Source organism: Bacillus rossius, chromosome 10 (assembly GCF_032445375.1).
Source record: "Bacillus rossius redtenbacheri isolate Brsri chromosome 10, Brsri_v3, whole genome shotgun sequence".
In the NCBI taxonomy this organism is placed as follows: domain Eukaryota; kingdom Metazoa; phylum Arthropoda; class Insecta; order Phasmatodea; family Bacillidae; genus Bacillus; species Bacillus rossius.
In genome coordinates this window covers 2,344,491-2,358,519 of record NC_086337.1, presented here as the reverse complement: position 1 = coordinate 2,358,519, position 14,029 = coordinate 2,344,491, and the positions used below count along the sequence as shown (strand labels likewise).

The following is a 14,029-nucleotide window of genomic DNA, read 5'->3' as shown; positions in this document are numbered from 1 at the left end:
GCGAGGACATGTGCAGTAAAACACACTCGACGCGAACACTGCAGAAACACCTGCCTCAGCAGCCGGCCCACGGACAAGTCACAGACAACGCTACTCTGTGTGTACATAGTCCAGGCTCCAGGCTGACAAACACTCTGCTGTCGACAATGTGCTCGACGCAGTCCTACAGCAACAGTGGTCGTGTGTGAACAGAGGCTATGACCGGCTGCAGGTAGCTAAAGCGTCTGTGGAGGTTTATCCCGATGATCTCAGTAGTGAGACATATAGGCCATGACGAAGTTTATTTACCAAATAATTATTCGACAAAACGTGTGCAGATCCAGCACATTGCTACTATTTGAAGTGAACATTAACTATTTTTAAGTGGAAATTTAGACACCACATTATTTGTATACCTGTTGTGGCTCGTAGGAGGTCCCTAAACTAAAATATAATCTCTGAATGGTCTGTTTGATTTTAATCGTAAAATGTTAATATATATATATACAAAAGCATGAATAGTAAAAAAAACAATGGCTTATATAAATACAGTAAGCTTATAACATATTTACTATAGAACTGGCGATGCGTCCCGGGATGTGTGAAGTGCGTGCAAGTCTGGGGGAGTCGAGTTCCCAGTGCGGTGAGGATAGCCTCACGCAGCAACTCGGAGCACGCTAACCTGTAACCAATCCTCTACTGAAAGGATTGACTACACGTGTTGCGTAGCAGGAGAAATTACGAAATATCTAAGATATTAAGGCAACAGTCAGAAGTGTTACTATGAGAAGTGTAACTGGCTACAAAAAGACATGAGGCTAGGTAACGATACTATTATATATATTTTCTTTATATGAAATTTACAATCATCACAGCTGAAGTACAATAAAGAACGAACATACGACATCAGAAAGGAATCTTTATAAGAGATTAACTGCCATCTTTTACTATATATTCAATGCTTAACAAATGAAGGCAAGAGACTAACATCACAATTTTTTCTAGTGATACATCCCACGTATATACATAACCGTACACTTCAATATACGTAAGAAATTACGTGTACACTAAATGTCTAATAAATGTGCCTCCTGAAATAACGTAAGGCTATACCACATTCACGACTGCTTATTAAAGCCTTCGCGATAATCACAAGTATATAAACAGGGACAAATACATATATTTAAACTAGGGCTCTCAAAAAGTGTTCTAAGACCACCAGATCTTAACATGAATATATATATAAATATATTTACGCCCACAAAAAGCCAACCGCCTCCAAGCAGGATCAATAGTACATAAAAATATGTTTACTCGCGAGTAATAGGGCAGCTCTACCAGTATGCTAACTTTCATCACACGGATTAAAATGTGTAGTAGTGTAAGCCGTACGTCGAACACGCGCAAATGTCACCTATGCTAACACGGAATATTAAATGAATCAAGTACATGCGCCCAGTGTAACAGCGCCGCACAAGAGCCACCACAAGCGACTCAAGAAACGCCCTGAACCTAAAGCACCATGACTAAGGAAGCAGTTACACTGACTAATACCACTCGGCTGCGGGCAAATCTACGTGAACATAACGTAAGAATGAGAATGAGCAAGACTAAGATCATTCACTGACATATTCATGCGACGCGAGACTAAGACCGAAGGTTTAGCAACCACCCAGGGCGAGTAGAGACCATATCTACAGCCTATCGACAATAGTAACCGCGCCGAGTGGTCAACCATGCTAACATTTGCTCGTCTCGACGGACAGTCAATCCTCTAATGAGAATGAACTGCGAGGAGGCCGCCGTTTCCTCATATGCCCGGCCGGGAGCGTGTGACAGCGATACCAGGAACTCTTACGTTCCCATTACTCGCTATGTGGTCACCAATATAAATAGTGCGACCCCGTCACTTTGTTCGAATCATTGGAAACGACGGCGGGGCGCGAAGTGTGCGATTTTAAGATTAAAGGTGGCTCACGGGCCAGAAAGAAGTAAAAAAGCTGTCGCATGTTGCTTGGCTCTATTTTTAATAGTGTAGATGTCAGGCGGGGGGAGGTCACCCTTTCCCCTCAGTTAGTTGGCTAACTGATGCATGAGAGTGTCGTGATGTCTGTATTTAGAGGCGTGTGGAGTGTGCGCAAAAATGGCCTAATTAAACTCGTTGTGTGAGTGTAGTGTATAGCTCCAAGGCCGCACATACCCGGCTGACCAAGCAGGCATATCATCGTGTAGGTATAGTCCGGTGAGTGAGAGAACGCATATTGTTAGTAACACTGCGATGATGGCTGTAGATTTAATTTTTAAAAGAGACTCGGGGAAAACAACTATCAAGGAATATTAAGTGGGGGGAAAGGAGGGGAAGGAAAGATTTGGTAATTATAAGGAATTAAAAGTAGTTGTGACGCAATTGATTAGAGCCCCGATAGGCCAAAAATTTCATGACGCAATATAATTAGAGCCCCGCTGGGCCAAAAATTTCTTGACGCAAATTAATTAGGGCCCCGCTGGGCCAAAAGGGGTGTCCTGGGCATGTCAATCATTGGCTAGTCCAATGTTGAATATTTACACCACAGGGCGTAGATAGGCACATCGGGCCAGTAAAGTCTAATATTTTTGCTAATTTGCCCCTCGTATACGGGATGTGTGGAGTCTAGTGTAACCTGGCTTAGGCAAGTCGCGGTTTTTTAAATTGTCGCTGGACAGCTGGGTCGTAATCGGGGATATTATTAATAAATAAATTAGGATGAACCGGGATTTTGTCATAAAAAGACCTATTTTGACGTTTTATGAAGTCCGAAACATATTCGACTTTAAGGAGCTGGTGTACTTCTAAATTACTAGTATACCAGTCGCAATCAGCAATTACTCGCAGGAATCTATTTTGTGTTATTTGGAGCTTCTTTATGTGTGACTTGGCCGCATAGCCATAAATCTCGCAAGCATAAAGAAGTTGAGGGCGAACTATTTGCAAGTATAATTGAAGTTTCTTCCTGCTAGGGAATTGAGGGGCCTTAAACATTGGGTATAAAGCTCTGAGAGTTCCGAGAGCAATCCTTGTAACTTTAGTAACCTGATGTTTCCAGGTAAGACCTGGGTCGAGAGTTAGGCCTAAATATCGCACCGATTTTTCGAATGGAATTGCTTGATTAAATATTTTAAGTTCGCGATCAGGAACTGTACGTTTTTTTGTTAAAATTATGGTGGTAGATTTGGCACCGTTAATTTTTATTCGCCAGCGAGTGTACCATTGTTCAAGTGACGTAAGCTGCCTTTGGACAATAGTTATTGCAAAATTTAAGTTGGAAGATTGGTAAACTACCGCAGTGTCGTCCGCATAGAGCTGTACATGGGCATGTTCGCGTGGTATATCGGCTGTATACACATTATAAAAGAAGGGAGAGAGGGGTGAGCCCTGAGGCCACGCAGAGGACACCCTTATATACTACTCAAAACACTAGGCCGCTAGGGGCGCTAACATCGCGGCGGCGGGGAAGGAAGGAGAAAAGGAGGGGAGGACCTGGAGAGGGCAGAGGGGGGAATCAAGGGGAAGGAGCGCCGTACCAGGGGCCATGCTGACTAGCGGTGCAAACCTAGTGGCGTGCTTTCGGAGGATTCTTCCAGACTCACGGTTAAAGAAGTAAGAGTTGTCGACCGCTGTCCTGGTTAAGGCCCTGCTGTGCGCAACGAGCGGAAACTGGCTTCTGCGTTTGAGAGTTCGCTAACGTAACACGACAATGAGTTTACGGGTGTTGCAAACTTTACTTGCGCATTTTAAAAGAGTTCTTGTATTGCCATCACCCGGGGTCTTGAACTCGATACCCGGGGTGAGCCTAGTAGTTGCTGGTGTTTCTGTTGAGGTGTTTGTTCTCCGGGAGGGCGCCAGGCTAGTCTTAAGCGTCTAGCCGTTGTTGTGGTGGGTCGTCGGCCCCAGCGTGCACTACTAAGCTCCTAGGCTATATGGTGGCTGAACACAATGAACACACGCACGTTTTTAAACGGATGGGAAACGCGGGGAACGGCACGTCCGTCCTAGTTGATGACCCGTTGTCGACTGCCGTTGACCGCGGCCGGCCTAGGAGGGGGGGCGGCAGCGTCAGCCTGCATAGGCTAGGCTAGGGGTGCGGTATCACAGCGGGGTAAGGTACTGGCGGGGTGGAGACCGGGCTTCACTGTCACAGGCGGTACGACGTCAAACGCCCCCCCCCCCTGGAGAAGCCCGGTCTTTCCCTGCGAACGGTACCCCGCAGCATGGTTGCACCCCTAGCATTGGCAGCAGGTCCAGGCTGGAGGCACTTGGAGTGGCAGCAGCTGGTAGGGCCCCCGCTCTGCTCACAGGTCATCCCGCTGTGTGAACACGGGGGCTTCTTCAGCATACCGGGCGCCCCGGATTGTTCCCAGGTGATAGTCTGCGAGGTATCTCGGTGGCCGTCTGACCCGTTGGGGCCGTCCGGTCAGGTTGTCATGTTGGCGGAGGTCAGTTTGGATAGCTGACGTGGTCTCTTCACTTTCTGGAATCCCGGGTGCTGCCAGACCACTCGAGTTCTGGTTGGTTCGGTCCTCCTCTGGTTCTATTGCGGGTGGTGACAGCGCGTGGTCGCTGCTCCTATCAGGTGTGGTGTCTGCGCCTGTGAACAGCCTTGTTCTCATTTTTCGATGCATTTGTCGCTGTGGGGTCATTGGCTCATTGAGGCCATTATCATCCAGGTGACACGGGTGCTGGGATGGCCGGCGGGGCTGTTCGTTAGCCTCGTCGTTCGGCTCGATCACATGGACAGTGAAGTGGGCATCCTCCAGGGATGCCAGGTGGCCCCAGGCACCCCGGGTCAGTGACACAGGTGCATCGGGTTCAGTCTCGTACGGTTCGGTCACGACCGGTGGTGTACTTGGTGCCTCGTCTGCATCGAATGTCGTTTCATCCGCCGAGACATCAGTGATAATTACTCGTGGTAATTATTTGCGTCTGAACCGTCGGCGTGAGACTTGCCCACCGTTCTGGTCCTCGTCCCCCTCACCCTCAGGGGTGGTCGGATCGTCCAGTTCTCTCCTGGGTGCTGGGTGTTCTGGTGGAGTCAGTGTTACAGGCGATTCTGGGAGCCTGTCTCCCGGGAGTTTGGCAAGGCGCAGGTCATCACGATGAATCTTCTTCACCCGCCGTCCACCTAGGCGCACGAGGTATGTGGTCTGGCCCAGGCGTCTCTGTACTGTGTAGGGGCCTCCCCAGCGGGGGGCCAATCCTGCACAGTAATTACGTGGTGTGGCCGACAGGGGATGGACATGCACAAACACTTGGTCTCCTGCTTGTACGGTGGGTGGCATGTGGTTCGTCGTTGGTGTTATTTCCATCCGTAGACTTTTTGCCGTTGGCGTGCTTCTTCGTGTGTGGCTGTGCGGCGGCGGTCTCGCTCTTCCGGTCCTTCTGTCGGGTGTGGTACTCCATGCGTGGCCCATTCACCGGGCAGGGGTAGATTGTGTCCCTGAACCATCTCGGCGGGTGTTCTACCAGTTGCCGCATTCACCCGACGGCGCGTGCAGAACAGGGCATCTGAAATGTGCCTGTCCCACTGCGCATGGTCTGAGCTGAGGCGTATGCGCATCTGTGCCTTCAGCTCCTGGTTGCGGCGTTCGGTGGGGTTTGCCCGCGGGTGGTATGCAGGTGTGGTGTGGTGCTGTATTTAGTGGTCGTCGCACCAGGTCCTCCACTGTCGGCCCAAGAACTGGCTGCCATTGTCGGAGAGGGCTGACTGCGGGTAGCCCCAGCGCGGCAAGAACTCTTGTGCCAGGATCTTGGTGATGGTGGCGGCTCGCACATTTCGACAGGGATAGGCCTCCATCCACCGGGTGAACAGGTCAGTTACTACAAGCAAGAACCTGTTCCCCCTCGGTGTTCGTGGATATGGGCCCATCACATCCAGTGCTATTGTCTGGAAGGCTGTGGTGGGTTCCCGTGGCCGCTGCTGCTCCTCCCCATCTCGCCGTCTTGCCTTCCGTGATTGACAGACTTGACATTCGCGCACGTACTCGCGTATATCGCTGGCGACTCCGGGCCAGTGGTAATATTGGCAAACAGCCCGCTTCGTCTGATCGGTGCCGGGATGGCCGGCTAGGTCGTGGTCATGGTAGAACCGTAGTTCAGCTTCCCGGGCTTCAGGTGGTACGTACGTCTTCCAGTCCACTTGGTGTCCAGGTGTACGGCACCACACTGTCCCGTCTCGTACACACCATGTGTCATGTTCCCCCATCGTCGCCTGTTGGCGCCGTCGATTGGCCTCTGGTGACGTCCCTTGGGCTTCCAAAACTCGGCGGTGGACGTCGGCTGCTGTACTCGGTGGTACGTTGTCTTCCTGGGCATCGGCTGTAATCCGCGTGCATGTTGCATCTGGTTGGGCTTGCCTGTTTTGGTGGCTGGGTGGCAGCATATACTCCCAGTCTTCATGGTCAGCTAGCTCGCTGTTCTCGTCTGGCTCGCGAGACAGAAGGTCGGGCAGCTGGTTGTCTGTTCCAGGGACATGTTCGACTTCAAAGTCAAAAGATTGCAGGAACAATGCCCACCGGATCAGCTTGCCCTTCCTTCCCTGCATGGTGTGCAGCCAGGTCAGGCACCTGTTGTCGGTGCGGAGCGTGAATGGTTTTCCTTCCAGGTGCGGGCAGTACTTTTTCACGGCCCACACGACAGCCAGGCACTCCTGCTCGTTACTGTGGTAACGACACTCTGCCGAGCCGAACTTCGCACTCGCATGGTCGATGACTTGTCGGTCTCCATTTTGGTCCAGATGGAACAGCACAGCTCCCACTCCTAGGGCACTGGCATCGGTTTGCAGGTACAGGCGGCGCTCTGGGTCCACCCGTGCCAATGTGTGGCAGCTCGTGAATGCGGCCTTGATGTGGTCAAAGGCATTTTGTGCGATCGCATCCCACCTGTAGCGCAACTGTGGTGATAAAAGGTCTGTGAGTGGAACAATGATACTTGAAAAGTTGGGTATATAGCTCCTTAACCAGTTAACGAGTCCCACGAAACGTTGTAGCTGTTTGCGGGTCTTCGGCACCTCAGCCTCCGCGATTTTCCGCAGGTGGACTGGTTGTGGGCTGTTGCCTGCCGCATCCACCAAGTGCCCTAAGAACTCGACTTCGAGTGCTCCGATATGACACTTGGCTGGGGCTGCTGTTAGGTGATGTGTCGCGAGCCGCTCTAGGACGAGGGCAAGGTGGCGGATGTGGTCCTCCCATGTCTCGGAAAACACAATGACATCATCGAGGTAGGCTATGGCAATCTGTCCCACATACCCCTCTAGCACCCGCGTCATCATCTCCTGGAAGGTGGCTGGTGCGCACTTTAAGCCGAATGGCATGGCCCTGAATTGGAAGCGCCGCCCATCTGGTGTTGTAAAAGCAGTTTTACCTCGGTCCCCAGGCCGTATGGGCACCTGCCAATAGCCAGCCTTGAGGTCAAGCATGCTGAACACTTTGGCTCGTCCTAAGCCTGCGATGGCGGCCTCGACATTGATCTGGGGCGGAGGTGAGCTAATGGTGATGGCATTCAGGGGCCGGAAGTCCACACAAAAACGCAGCGAGCCGTCCTTTTTCGGGGCCAACACCACACATGAATTATAATGGCTATTGGAGGGCTCGATGACGCCATCCCGTAACATTTCTGATACCTGCTCTCTGATGGCGCTCTGCTCTCGGAAGCCATATCCCCTGGGTGGTTCATGAATGGGTTGATCATGCATGGTTGGGATCCGATGCTCGGCCACTGTGGTGCGTTGCAGGGGGTTGGCAAGTGCAAACACATCCTGCCTCTCTTGCAGCACCTTTTCCACAGCTGCCTGATACTGCGGGGGTACATCGTGACGCAGTTGCGCCAGTGTAAGCGGTTCGCCAGGTGGTTCGGGTGCGAGCCCCGTGGCATACACTGTGTATCGCTCCCGGGTTCCCACGTGGACTCGTGCAGACTTCAGCTCCACCACAGCATCATGCTCTGCCAGCCAGGGCTGTCCTAATACGAGGTCTTCATGCAGGTCCTCCACAACAAGGGCAAGAACTGTGGTCGACATTTCCCGAAGGTTTACCTGGAGTTCGGCTTGGCCCACTGTCATCCCTGGCCGTGTAGTGGTCGCGAGGCGCAGCTCGGCACGGTAGGGTTGGAGTGCTCCCGGGGGTACCAGGCTTGGGGCGACAAACACATGGCTCGCACCTGTGTCGACCAGTGCCGCCGTCGGCTGGCCATTCACCTCCACCGGGATGCACAGCAGGTGGTCGTGTGGCCGGAACAGTTGGCCCAGCGTTGGTGTGGTACCTGGCATCATCCTGATAGGTGGTGGTGCAGGTGGCATTGAGGGCATTGGTCCTGTGGCCAGTGATGCCGTTGGTAAGGATGGTGCCAGTAGCACTGCTGGTGGTGTGGCTGGTGGCACCAAGAGTGAGGTTGCAGCAGGTGGTGCCCTGGCTGAGGTCATGGCAGGTGGTGCCGAGAAGGGAGTTGCGGCAGGTGGTGCCGAGGAGGGAGTTGCGGCAGGTGGTGCCGAGAAGGGAGTTGCGGCAGGTGGTGCCGAGGAGGGAGTTGCGGCAGGTGGTGCCGAGGAGGGTGTTGCGGCAGGTGGTGCCGAGGAGGGAGTTGCGGAAGGTGGTGCCGAGAAGGGAGTTGCGGCAGGTGGTGCCGAGGAGGGAGTTGCGGCAGGTGGTGCCGAGGAGGGAGTTGCGGCAGGTGGTGCCGAGGAAGGAGTTGCGGCAGGTGGTGCCGAGGAGGGAGTTGCGGCAGGTGGTGCCGAGGAGGGAGTTGCGGCAGGTGGTGCCGAGGAGGGAGTTGCGGCAGGTGGTGCCGAGAAGGGAGTTGCGGCAGGTTGTGCCGAGGAGGGAGTTGCGGCAGGTGGTGCCGAGAAGGGAGTTGCGGCAGGTGGTGCCGAGGAGGGAGTTGCGGAAGGTGGTGCCGAGAAGGGAGTTGCGGCAGGTGGTGCCGAGAAGGGAGTTGCGGCAGGTGGTGCCGAGGAGGGAGTTGCGGCAGGTGGTGCCGAGAAGGGAGTTGCGGCAGGTGGTGCCGAGGAGGGAGTTGCGGCAGGTGGTGCCGAGGAGGGAGTTGCGGCAGGTGGTGCCGAGAAGGGAGTTGCGGCAGGTGGTGCCGAGAAGGGAGTTGCGGCAGGTGGTGCCGAGAAGGGAGTTGCGGCAGGTGGTGCCGAGAAGGGAGTTGCGGCAGGTGGTGCCGAGAAGGGAGTTGCGGCAGGTGGTGCCGAGGAGGGAGTTGCGGCAGGTGGTGCCGAGGAGGGAGTTGCGGCAGGTGGTGCCGAGGAGGGAGTTGCGGAAGGTGGTGCCGAGAAGGGTGTTGCGGCAGGTGGTGCCGAGAAGGGAGTTGCGGCAGGTGGTGCCGAGGAGGGAGTTGCGGCAGGTGGTGCCGAGGAGGGAGTTGCGGCAGGTTGTGCCGAGGAGGGAGTTGCGGCAGGTGGTGCCGAGAAGGTTGTGGCAGATGGCGCCATTCTCGCGGGGGGTGGGCCCCTCAGTCCCGCACCCCCGGTGGTCCATTTTCCGACTGCGGCACTGTCTGCTGCTGGCGTAGTGGTGGGGGAAGTGGGCATTCACTGTGCCAGTGATATGCCCCAGTGGCACAACCCCGTTGGCACTGAGGTGGCCGCTCATGGTTGCATTGCGATTGGTTGTCCCGGCGGCCTGGCTGCGTGGTGATCTGGCGTGACACCAGTGCATCCTCGATGGCCCGCTGCCGCCTGGGTGATGATTGAGGCTCACTCGGCCTGGCTTGGTGGTTGGTCACTGGTGCGCCCGGTAACGCTAGGCTGTGGTACCCCCGGTCTGTCATTGATGGGTTTCGGCGCCACACTATCTGGAGGTTTCTTTCAATGGCCACTGCCTGTTGCACATAGTCTTCTACCGAGGTGTGTCGGTAGCAGCGGAGGAAGGGCTGAAGCTCATCACGCAGCAGGGTGGTGACAGTCGGCAGTGCTGCCATTGGTTCTGTGTTCGGCATGATCCGCCGAAACAGCTGCAGTTTGTGGGCGACAAACTGCTCCACTGGTTCCCCGTCTCGCTACTGTCTCCCGTAGAATTGGGAGGTACACTGTACTACCGCCTCTCCTGTGTCAAAACGCTGCATGAACTTGGTGGTGAACTCCGGCCACAGCATTCCGAACTGGCCCCAGAGGCTCCACCAGTGACATGCCACGCCCCGCAGCTGCTCACTCGCACGATCTGCCCATTCGTCAGATGGTATTCCCGCCCTCGCTAGGCGCACCTCGCATTGCCGTAGAAACTCGCCCGGGTTCTCCTGCGGCAGTCCACTGAACTCCGGTAGTGTTGCTCTACCCGTGTTCGTCACCATTCGCGGTGCCCCCCATGTGGCGCTCAGGTCGGTTAGTGATGTGTGTTCCCGTGCCTGCCTTGGTTTCTGCTCGCGCTGTGCGCAGTTTGCACACTCTGTTGTTTCTAATTTATCTGATGGGTTTCCCGTGGCGGTGTGCGTGATTGGTGCTGTGGTCACTAGGGCAGGCGGTGCAGTTGGTGGTAGCCCCGCTTCGTCCTTCCCTGGCCACACAGGATTCCATTGCATTTCCCATGTGGACTTTACTGTTTCCCGCTTGATCGGGAATTTTAAGGTGTCGGGTGCGCATCGGCATGTGTTATGCCACGGTAGTGTCCCTGTTAATAGGTCCATGCCCTTAGGTAGGTAGCAGTTTGCACAGACTGTGGTTGAAATGTGTGGTAACATTTTACCGGTGAGCAATTGTGTTGTTGATGTCACTGGTAGGTGTCAGTTGATTTAGTGTAGCTAATATAATTTAGAAGGATTCGGTCGCGTAACAATTTTTACCAATATAAAATAAATTCACACACAATGTCCGGTGCTGTTTGGTGTAGTCGGGGTGCGGAATCGTGCGCGCGCACTGGAGGGAGGGGTGGCGCGGTAGGCCGCTGCCCGGACGACCGCACAAAGAGTAGAGCGATAACTTCGGCTGGTGGGAGAAGCAGGGTGGGCTGTAACGGAGTTCTCGCGGTGCGGGGGGGAGGGGTGTGGGCCGCTGCCCGGAAGGTCGCACAAAGAGAAGAGCGTTAGCTCCGGCTGGTGGAAGGGGGAGGTCGGTCTCGCTCCTTTGGAATGTCCAGAAGTGAAAGGGAGGGGAGCCCTTTGTCCGCTGTCCTGGTCGCGCCTGTCTGTCTAACCCCAATTCCTTCACACGCACGAGATGGCCGTTTCACGCGCACTGGTTTCCTTGGTGTTGGCGGATCGCGGAAAAACACTGGAATTATTAATTTTTGTCACACGCATGGGCGCCAAATGCCATCACCCGGGGTCTTGAACTCGATACCCGGGGTGAGCCTAGTAGTTGCTGGTGTTTCTGTTGAGGTGTTTGTTCTCCGGGAGGGCGCCAGGCTAGTCTTAAGCGTCTAGCCGTTGTTGTGGTGGGTCGTCGGCCCCAGCGTGCACTACTAAGCTCCTAGGCTATATGGTGGCTGAACACAATGAACACACGCACGTTTTTAAACGGATGGGAAACGCGGGGAACGGCACGACCGTCCTAGTTGATGACCCGTTGTCGACTGCCGTTGACCGCGGCCGGCCTAGGAGGGGGGGGCGGCAGCGTCAGCCTGCATAGGCTAGGCTAGGGGTGCGGTATCACAGCGGGGTAAGGTACTGGCGGGGTGGAGACCGGGCTTCACTGTCACAGGCGGTACGACGTCAGTATGTTTTATGTTTGTATTTTGGTAAGCCGTGTAATTAGCTGGCTAATGCACTGCGCGCCATCGGACTACAATATTTTTTTTTTTTTAAATTGTAAAAATTATAAAATAATTTAAATGTAATCTAATTTTGAATAAAATTAAGGCAATTTGTTATGTGACGTTAATGTAAAACTATTTTATGCGGTCACATTTTAGATTACTAATAGGAACAAGTGATCAATCCTTTGAATAAAAAGAAAACATGACAATGAACGCGCCAGAAAGTTACATTACTATATCGCTGGCTGTGACAAAAACCGCAATTTTGAGTTCATACCGGAAATTATAAGATTATCAGTGCGACAGTGAAACTGGTCAATAGAGGCATTGAAATTCTCTGCCAAGAATCAATAACTCCAATGGCATGGCCGTGGTATTTCATGGCTACATTCGCATAAAAAAATACAAAAACGAGCTAAACTTTAAGCCAAAACAATTATTTTGAAGGTGGAAGCCAAAACGAGGTTTAGAAAATTTATTTTGAAAATAATATTTACAAGTATGCTAAGGCAACTGCAATCACCACCGCCACTTGCCGCCCTCGGTAATCAGTAACAAGCCACAGGAACTGACATGGCCGAGGAGAGCAGCAGACAAGGCAGCACAAGGGAGGGTGTACCACACAGGAGGGGAACTAAAGGGGAAATGCACGGAGGTCGCTGATGTTCCGAGGACAGTCTCTCACGGTGGCCTGGCTCACCCCCTAGCTCTCCGCCATGTCTTCACTTCCCACAGCCAGTCCAAGGGAACCGTGTTGGTGAAGCACGCTCAGGATGCAATGAAGACATGGTCGCAGTGGCTGTGGCCAAGGAGAATACTCGGTGATGTGTGGGGGGGGGGGAGGGAGGTGTCCACCAGGAGAGGGATGGTGGGAATCACACCATCCGTTTTGTCTATAGCGGCCTCAGACTTCTCCTCCTCCACTTATAATTCCTCAGAATTAAACATTCAAGACAAGGAGACGGCCACAATGTATCCCCATGCTCTTAATGTGGTGGATGTTAAAATGAAACCATAACAACCGTATAATCAACCTCTTGAGTTTACCAAGCTTATGAGGGTGGTTGTACAGCCAACTTTAGGCTTGGTAGTCGGTGTAGAAGTCAAGTTCATTACAGTCCCAATATGATTCGAATTTTTCTAATCCAAACAAACACGCCAGAGCCTCGTACTCATAGGTAACTAGACATAGCTTTGCATCATTTAAGGTGCCACTGGCAAAAGTGATAAGCCTGAGAACCCCCTCCTCAGCATTACCTAAACAGCCCCTAACACCAATGAAGACACATCCACCTGAAGGGCGAAACTTTTCTCAAAGACAGGTGAAGCCAAAATAGGGGCCATGTCATCAGTTTCTTCAACATTGTGAAGGCATGATCATGTTCCTCGCCCTACACAAGCTCGACACTTTTCTTGCAAAGGCGGTTTAAGAGCCCGCAAAAATTGGCACTAGGAGCACAACAGGGCAATGTGAGAGCACAACAACAGCAGGAGCTAGTAGCAACACTACAGGAGCGAGAACTGGAATAACAGTAGCGACTGGGAGCACGGATTGAGCAATGAGGACCATGCAAACAGCGAGTGGGAGCATGGTAGAAGTGATGGGGGGCACAGCAGGTGCGAGTGTAGATGCTACAGAAGTGGATGTGGTTGCAGCAGTAGCGACTCGGGGTATGAATGGAGCGAGTGGGGAAAGACAATAGCTAGTTGGAGCAAGACATGAGCGACTGCGAGCATGACAGGGATCAGTTGTGTAAAGCTGCGTCCTGTTTATTAAATGTGCTTCCTTTTTTTGAATTTGCATCGATACGTCTTTACTCAGGTCATGATTGGCCTTGTAGTTAGGAGAAAACTAGTATATACGCCTGACATTGAACATGATCTGATTAAAATGTTGATCGAGTTTCGATGGATTATACCTCTTTGTTCTGAGACGCTTGGCCTGTACATCTAACATTGTACATAACCTGACCTCGTGGTTTGGATATGCTTTTCCTATGTGCATGTTCTTGTACATTAACTGTTTAAAATGTTCGCCGAGTATCGTCGAAAAATACCTCTTGGCTACTGACTGGATGTTTATAATCACCTACTGGATGCGCCTGGCTACCACCTGAATGAGGCTGGTCACCTACTGGTCATGAGTTCCTGGCCACTGCATAGATGTGACTGGCCATCGACTTGACCTGCCTCACCACAAATTGGACGTGACAGCATTTCCAAACGAATGGTCGTGGATATCGCTCGATCAATCATTATTTTAAAAAATGATTTTCCAAATTTTTTTTAGAATTTTTTTCTGAATTTCTAGCTTAAAATTTACAAATTT

The 14,029-nt window shown here is 52.7% G+C and overlaps 1 protein-coding gene across 1 annotated transcript in view; it reads left to right on the top strand.

Moving 5' to 3' along the window:
* The window catches only part of LOC134535628 (sodium channel protein Nach-like), a 180,817-nt gene that overhangs the window by 73,518 nt on the left and 93,270 nt on the right, over positions 1-14,029 (top strand). The gene's annotated exons all lie outside the window — the stretch shown is intronic.